General features: G+C 45.2%; 1 long non-coding RNA gene across 1 annotated transcript; it reads right to left on the bottom strand.

Annotated features, from left to right (window-relative positions):
• Positions 1-633: 633 nt before the first annotated feature.
• LOC144780837 (uncharacterized) lies at positions 634-8803 on the bottom strand. Its single transcript, XR_013600786.1, has 3 exons — positions 8756-8803; positions 1161-1217; positions 634-1016 (listed from the first exon to the last, which is right to left on the bottom strand). It is a non-coding gene; the product is annotated as an uncharacterized LOC144780837 (long non-coding RNA).
• Between the last annotated feature and the right edge of the window lie 221 nt (positions 8804-9024).

The following is a 9024-nucleotide window of genomic DNA, read 5'->3' as shown; positions in this document are numbered from 1 at the left end:
CAATACAGACGCCAGAAAAGAATTTGTTGATGGGAATTCCAATACGGGGTAATGTCCCAGTGAGATGGCGTCACCTGTTAACCCGTCACTTACACTGGCGTGACTGAGGTTACCCGCCCTGGCGAGGAAGTGCTTTACCTGAAATATGTTTGACATCTGTGTGGCAGATTCGAGAGTTCCTTTTCTCCAGCCCATCTCCGAAGGCTGCATGTTGTGTCTCGCCTCTTATAAGCAGGGCGGGTTTTAACTTAACGTGAGTTAGGCATCCCTGATTTGGTTATCGTTTTTGCATACACCCAAAGACCAGTAGTAACCTTGCTCCCAGCCAGGTGTAAAGAGATTTTATTGTAGTGGATATTTTAGTAATGTTATATAATAAACGATTATTCATTCATAAAGCGATTTTAAAAAATAATTTGCCTCATCTCACCCTACTTTCCTGATTGTTGATCCACACTATCGTAGCACGGGATTGCCAGTAATGCTATACTGCGTGTTTGCTCTTCCAGGTTCACACCCAATAGCAATTTCAGGGTGGTATGAAATCCTATCGTTTTAATTCACTACTCTTTATATGCAACTTTTTTTGAGTAAGTGACAATTCCTTGAGATTTGTTTTACCGCATAATGCACCATAGCGATGACCTGGGAGTCTGGGAGAAGCGTTCCGTTCATGAGCAGGCAAGAGTAGTATTGATCCGTATGCGAATGTCTGAAGAGACGGTGTCTTGGGAACTCGTGTTCCGATACTAAGCAGAATAATTTTGCAGAGAGGCCCTGGTGTGCCCAGGACAGTCATTGAAGTCGTTTGGAGCAGTGTTTTGTCGTTGTGCAGTCCAGTGACAGAAATTCCTTCACGCACGCACTTCAATTGAGGAGTGCGCTCACAGGGAACTTGATTTCAAGTGCAAAGCTGAATTTGCCATAACATAGCTTGAGAGTTGAGATAACTGGTGCTCGTGATTGAGCGCTGGGAGCAGCATGGAGGGTCCTTGGCGCGCTCGTTGTTTGGAATTCTGTAAGTAAATAGAAGGCTGGTATCGGTATATGCATTTGAGTCAGTAACTCCGTTCAGGAGTGTGCCTAGGCTAGATAAGAGATAGAAAACACTCACCACATAACATTTAAGTGATAGTTTTAGGTTTTAAACGAATACTTACCAGACAGAGTTGAAATGACTGAAGTACTACCGATATTCCAGTCACCAGTAAAGATTCCTGAAGAAGAAAAGAAAAACACTATATAAGAAGTTACCGCGAGAATCATTTTTCTCATTAAAAACAAATACATAGACAAAAGGCATTAGCTACAGCTAAAATTGGGTAAGTGCTCAAAAGAAAAAAACAGTAACGTAATATTATGCTGTGAGAAGTTGGCCTGGTATATGCTGACCACTAGTTATAGTGCACACCTTGCACCAGCCCAAACGACCCTTATTGATGATTAGGTCGAAGACAACCGTTATTGAAAGCTATCCTAGTGGTAGATTTGGAGAGCAGCCTTCAGGGTAAGTCTCGAAGGAATGTAAAGCAGCTTGTTTTACCAGTCTATAACCTCCTGAAGACCAAATGAAAGGATAACCACATAAGGTATATATAAAATATATGTATTTATTACTAAACACTACTAACCTCTTTATGAGATTAGAGAACAAGGCACACACTATCACAGTACTAGACCGACAGTAAATAGCACAATACACAGCGGGCTCCAGCGGGAGACCGAACCATATACTAAGAAAGTGGTATAACAACCACGACTTGACTAGACACAAGGCCTAGAGCACATAGAATCGCTGGGACCCCAAGGAACCACCCATGGTAGTGACACAGGGGGACCCACGGGGGGCACGGGCAGTGTGAGAACACAGCCGCGAGCACCGTTTAATCCGATGGGAAAGTCGCGGTTGGAATTTTAAAAATAAGGACACTTAGGAGAAGACTTTGAGCAAACCCTTTCAGACTTAGAAGGTTCTAAGGCCAGCACCCATGTGAGCACCAGAGTACTCGTGTTACCTAACCCAGGGAAGCCGGGTGCATAGGTGTCAAATGGTGTCGGGAATCTTCATCATTTTCAATGGCGAGTTGCTGCAAAGTGCTGCCGCCGTGAAGAGGAAAAGTTTCCAGTGTGATCCAAGCCTGGATCGGAGCTGAGAAGAACCTGAAAGCAGAGTTGACAGAGTCTGGGTCACTTGCCAGTGACCAGGGGCAAGATAGACGAATGCCCACCGATGTCGGGTGTTTCAGGTGAGAAAAGGTGAAGCTTTACTCTGCAGCCACGGGGACCGGGAGACATCGACGATGACCAAAGTCTGCAGGCAAGCTGTCCCATGAAGAATGTAGAGCGCTGGGGGGGTCAGTGTCCGAATTGAACACCAAGAAGCCTTGGCAACTGCAACCCACGCCGTCAGAGAAAAGATGCTTCGGTGAGGACCAAAAAGGTCCTGGGGACTTCCCAAGCAATGGAGAGTCCGAGCACGTCTGGAGCAACCAGGAAAGCCTGTTGAAAGTTAAAGTTCCCTTCACAGGGACCCACAGGTCGATGGACCAGGGATTGCAAAGGGACCTCGAGAGCAATCACAGAACACCAGCCCACGGAACACTCGTGGAGTGTCGGCCGGTAATCTTTGGTGGAATCACTGCTCGGGGTCTGGACTATGAGTAGCCAAAGCACAGCTTCAGGGGTCACTAGAAAGCAGATGCTTCTGCAAATATACACAATGCCCAGGGGTTCGGGTTGCACGGTCCCAACGAGAGATACGGGTCTCAGGTGTGCTGAGCACACTAGTCGACTTTGGGGACGCTTGGAAACCCACCTCCTGTGTTGCAAAACTCTGCGGAGTCCTCAGGAGCTTTGGAGTTGCAAACCAGTCAGATGCGTCTTTGGTGCCTGCTTAGCACTCCTTTACTCCAAGGGAGATTCTTCAGTCATCTAGCGCAGTGTAGATCGTCGAAGTACTTGGTTTCTGTAGCAGCGTTTCGGCCAGGTAAATCTAAAGTCCTGTAGTCAAGCGTTCCTAATTTATACCCACGAAAGGGGTGGGACAAACTCTGGGTACCCACCTATGGGAGGGTCAGGACAGAGGGGTGGCTACACCCATGTCCTTTTTCCAGGGAATGATAGCCCATGCAACCAATTTGAGCCAGACTATGCACAGGGACACCAAATGTGCCCCCAGAACAGACAAAGCACTCTTGGAGTGCACCCACCCAGCCCCAAAACACTAAAGCCTGTCTGGGAGGTGGTTACACCTCCCTGTGACAAGAAAGCTATTGTCCAGCCTCCACTGCCGTAGTTTCGTCCAGCAGCAGGAGGGCAGACTCGTGTCTGTGGCTGGCAGCATCCATCTTGTGATGCCAGGGTCGGAAAAGCTGGTACCGGGTGTACCTGTGTTGTCATATTTCTCCCTCTAGGAGGGTGGAATCTTACCTCCCATACCAGTTACTGGTGTGTAGGTATGATTCCAAGGTGTTTGACACCAAACACAACCGGTTTCTGTGCAGCCTTTTAAAGTTAGCATTTACCGCAAAGTTATAATGCACTTAAGACTATATGGTATGGCGGCATCACAGAACAAATTCACACCAAGAGGGGTAGAGAGGAAAACCGAATCTGAAAAAGCTTGCAGGGGCATAAAGTATGTTAGTAAAACTGCCCTCACTCACACACAAGTCTGCGTGTGACATGCTTCATCATCGGGTCTGCTTACAAAACACCCTGGCGTAGCCACACAGGATGGAGCATAGGGGAGGGGTAAACAAACAACATAAACAGTACTCATAAATGAGTGAGTAAAGTGCTACCAACAGCTGAAATAACTAAAGAAATCATCTCCCTGGCCAAGGAGGCTCGATCCAATGACTGCATCTCTGATCCTGAAGCTGAGTTTCTGGTGAATAAACAGCAGAGAACTCCTTATTTTTACATTCTCCCCTAAAATTCATAAGCCGGTTAGACCGCCCCTCGGGAGGCCGATTGTGTCAGGGATGGGTTCCCTTCTGGAACCTTTATCTTAATTTTGTGACTTTTACCTGAAACTGCTGGTTAAGAAACCACTGGCTTATCTGAGGGACACCCTAGATATTTTACAACATCTGAATGACCTACCCTTTGACCCTGGGACTGAGTTTCTCATAGGCCTAGATAGAGGCCTTATATACGAATATTCCGCAAAGAGAAACTCAGAGTCCTGGAGGACATCCTGTTTGCAGAGGACTGGCCCTACCAAACGCCAGGGCTTTCATTTTGAATTTGGCTGAAATAGCCCCGACTAAGAATTATTTTGAATATGATGGGACCTTGTACCTTCAGACCCATGGTACCTCCATGGGGAGTGTCTTTACCCCGAGCCTGGCAGGGCTTTATGTTGGAGCCTTTGAGACAGCTATGATTTATGACATCACTTGCCCGTGGTCTTCCCACATAAGACTCTGGCGTCGTTATATTGACAATGTTTTGGATATTTGGAAGGGGATGAGAGTTCTGTTCACCTGTTTTTAGAGTGGCTGAATATGAGAAATCCTTTACTCCACTTTACGTCCACTGTCACGAAAACTGGGTTACCTTTCCTGGATATTTTGTTTCAACCTAGAGAGGGGGTACTTCATACAAGAGTTTTTCATAACCCCACAGACAAACTCTTTGCTAGCCTTTGACAGCTTTCACCCGAAATCCCTCAGGGAAAATTTACCGGTATGACAGTTTTTTCGAGTACGTCGGAACTCTTCTGCCAAGTCTGACTTTACGGAGGAGGCTTCCTTACTGGCTAGGAGGGGGTATCCTACTCGGGTGATCAGGAGGGCAAGAAAGAGAGCGACTAATGTCAACCGTGACGTACTTCTGTCCAAGACTATTAGACTAGTGTCCAAGAAACCTGTTTTCGTTTCTACATTTAACACTGCTTCCCAACAGATTTAACGCTTGGTTCTCAAAAACTGGAGGATTCTGAACTCGAATGGGCTGAGTGTGGAAAAGTCTCTATTCTCATTTAAACAAAGCCAAAACCCTGAAGGACTTAGTCCATACTAGACCCAGGGTCAATCGAGGGGGTGGAAGGATGACACCTACTCTTTTACCTCCGGTCATTGGACACTCACGCTGTGGATCTTGCAGTGTTTCAACATGACAAACACAAACATCATTGACATTGGCTTAACCTACCTTTGGGAACAGAGAACCCACACAAATTGTAATTCAGAGTGGGTCATCTACCTGTTTACATGTCCATGCATGAAGCAATATGTTGGGATGACCAGCCGAAAAGTTAAAACTCGGATAATGGAGCACCGGAGCACCATCAGATGTGGGAGATCTAATACGAGGCTGACTGCCCACTTCCTTGAAATGGGACATACTACGGAAGACTTGAGATGGTCCATTATTGAAAAACTACAGTATAACATGGCTGGTGGGGAAAAAAACAGAGCCCTAACATTGCGGGAACAGAAGTGGGTATACAGTCTTGAAAGCCACATAGTAGGATTGAATGACGATATTCCCTGGCATGCTCTTACGAAATACACAGTGCTTCTAACGCACCATAAAGCAAAACAAAAAGACTATATACATGTGTTCAACATGAAGTTCCACTTACCCGACAATTCCATGAATGAAGTAGCACCAGGAAACTCCAATGATGAGAAACGCCGGGAGGATAGATAGCCCGACAGCAGCAAAGGACCAACAAATACAAGAGGTAACAAAAAAAGACGTGGGTAGGATAGGAGTTTCACCCGGCCTCAAGGAGAACTTAAGCGGAGCAAACACTCACTATCAGTGGTATTCCTACCGGCTCAAACTTAAGACAGAGCGGGAAAAACACTACACAGGAGGAGAAAACCTCGTCCGGCTCATAAGCTTAAGACAGAGCGGAACGGGCTTCCACCTAACAATAAAACAATCTCCGTCCAAATCTAAACTAAAGACGAGGTGGTACGGGCTCACAAGAGACAGAAGGGGAAATGAAAGCGCTGTCCGGCTCTTACCCAGAAGACGGAGCGGAACAGGCTCCCCCAACAGAACAAACACGATGAGACGACTTGCACCCAATCACCATGAAATATCGGGTAAAGTCAGGGTGAGGCGTCACCCGGGAGTGTAAGGTAGAGGTCGAGGCACGGAAAACAACCACCCCTCGCGAGAGGGAGAGGGCGCGAGAAATGAAGAAACAATCCAGGAACAAGAGAGGCAGGGAACAGGGAAACAGGAGAAATCGGGAATAGGAAACAAGGCAGGAAGTTCTCTGTAGAACGACAAACAGGAATCAGGAGCAGGAAAGAAATTCGGGACGCAAGGCTCCCGTAGCTTCACGAAGCATGAAGAGCAATCACTAGGTAAAGGGGGCGTGGTCACGTCGAAGTCAGTAAGCCAAGCATGGGTTTACGCAAGAGATGTCCTTTTCAATGCATGTCAGGGAATGTCTCAAAAGTGCACGTCAGTGTTAAAAAGGAACACAATGCTGAACACACGCTACAGAGGGTCTGCAATTCCGACCACCCGGACACCGCCAGCCCCGGACACTGCCAGCCCCGGACACCGCCAGCCCCGGACCGGGACACCGCCAGCCCATTACTGTTGTAGCAGTGCTTGGTGCTCAGTCCACGATTTCTCCAGAGAAAGTGTAGTTTAGTGAATTTGTTTTGTTAAACCGTCGGTCGTCCTCTTTCAGTTCCTTTCAAAGGAGTTCTGAGGCAGAAGATTCACGAGCTGTCCTTGCACCAGCAGCTTCTTGCCAGAGTTGAAAGATTAGTCAAGCCAGTTCCAGTGACTCAATTAGAGCTCTGGGAGCCAACTTCAAAATATATAAAGACTCGGCTCAGTAGTTTGAAACTGTTTCCGTTGCTCAGACCCCAAATAGCACTCACCTTTGGTATTCAGAGGGTTCTTTTAGAAAAGGAAATTTTTCAAAGAATCTAAGGTTTAATTAATCGAGAAATGTGTACAAAACCAACTGACCCACCACATCGATAATTTCACACTGCTAGACAGCCAATCCGGGTTTAGAACAGGCCACAGCACAGAAACAGCAATCCTACATTTTGTCGACGATGCATTACAGGCCCTAGATCAGAAGAAAACAGGTCTACTAGTCCTTCTGGAACTGTCCTCTGCATTCGACACGGTAAATCATGAAAAATTACTAAGCAGGCTTCATAACAGGATGGTAATATCGGGAAATGTGCTGAAATGGTTTGAATCCTTCCTTCAGAATAGAACTCAAAGGTTTTTGATCAACCAGACACCATCCCCATCATGTCCTAATTTGATCGGAGTCCCTCAAGGATCTACACTATCTCCTTCACTCTTCAACCTGTATGACGAACCTCTGACAGAAATTCTTAAAGACGCAAACATATCTTATCATATGTACGCAGACGACACGCAGATATACATCAAGATTGCATGTCTGGAAGATATCATGTCAATGAATGAGGCCTGGAAAATGTCATTAAACTGGTTGACCAGAAATCATCTGAAGCTAAATGCACAAAAAACGGAGTTCCTTTTAATTTCTCCACCAAAGAACGACACGTAAGTGAAAGAATGGTCTAAATTGATCACAGCACTAAACTGCACTCCTACTCTAGTGGACTCAGCGGAATCGTTAGGAATCACATTAGATCAAAACCTTGACATGAGAGCCCATATCAAATCAATGGCAAAAAATGCCCGCTTTCACTTGAACTACATTAGGAAAGTGAAACCATTCATTTCTGCGGCGGATCTCAAAATGGCAGTTCAATCCTTAGTTTTCTCATGGATTGAATATGGATGTACAACCTTAGCAGGTCTTCCAAAATTTTTTATAGCACCACAAAAAGCATGTCTCAATTCAGCTGCAAGGCTCATCACCGGATCGAGGAAATTCGATCATAACCCGTCTACACCTGAAATCACTAAACTGGCTACCATACGAAGCAAGAATCCAACTTAAAATGGCATGTATTACCCACAAAGCGCTTATTACAAAACGCCAAGATACCTGGCTCAGAAGATAGAGCTATCTGGAGGAGACAGACCGGCCAGGAGTGCCAAGGAACTGCTGCTGAGACCTCCCATCTTCCGGGAAAAGAAAGCATACGACAGAGCTTTCTCAGGAGCAGCCCCTAGAATCTGGAAGTCACTCCCTCCTAATGTTAGGAAAATTACTAACACGGCAACATTCAAGAGAGAAGCTAAGATTTTCCTAATGAGTAAATTCCTCACTTAGGCAAGAAGGGACATCACCGCCACCGCGACATAGTTGTGGCAAAGCAGAACAAATGGAAGTAAATAGAAAATCACTAATTGTACTGGGGATAACCTAGAGGCGCTATGCTTACCCAGAATCTGAATGAAAAATTCACAGATAAAGACAATTTGGATCTATTGTGATTATACTACATTTTACAGTACAGTAGGCAAAAAGAACATGTATGATAACACTGAAGACAGACACTGGCTGAAATTATATTGGAATATGGATGCACGATGCACATGCCGATGTCAAGTAGTAGCTTAATATACCTAGCCATTGTACATTTTTATGCTATAATGCTTTTAAATCGTATACCTAACCTACCTTTTATCAGAATGATACGGTTTACTACATAACTTTATACCTACCTACCTCATTCTCTAAATGGTTATTCTATGCAAGATGTATCCCTAACCTACCTATTGCATTTTTATCTGTGAAGCGCTCTGATACCCAAGGGTCATGTTCGTGCTATACAAAACTAACTAAATAAAATAAATACAGTAAGTGAAAACTGACCTGTGTTGTTGCTCCGGTTGAGTGTAAAGGCTTCATTGATTCCACCTGCATTAAAAAGAGAAAGGTTTATAGTTCTACTAACAATATCAGATACGGATTAGTTTATAGACTGCACATTAGTTACTTTGAATTGTAATTGCATTCCTACAGGATAGTCACACATTTTGCCCTGTTGTGAAATCACTGGGAGTGAAGGATGCAGTTCCTACATCTCAACCCCTCTGTTTTCGTAAATCTTTGGGTATCTTGTGTGGTCTACTTGGAAGATT

Source organism: Lissotriton helveticus, chromosome 9 (assembly GCF_964261635.1).
Source record: "Lissotriton helveticus chromosome 9, aLisHel1.1, whole genome shotgun sequence".
NCBI lineage: Eukaryota > Metazoa > Chordata > Amphibia > Caudata > Salamandridae > Lissotriton > Lissotriton helveticus.
This window is presented reverse-complemented; position numbering and strand designations above follow the sequence as displayed.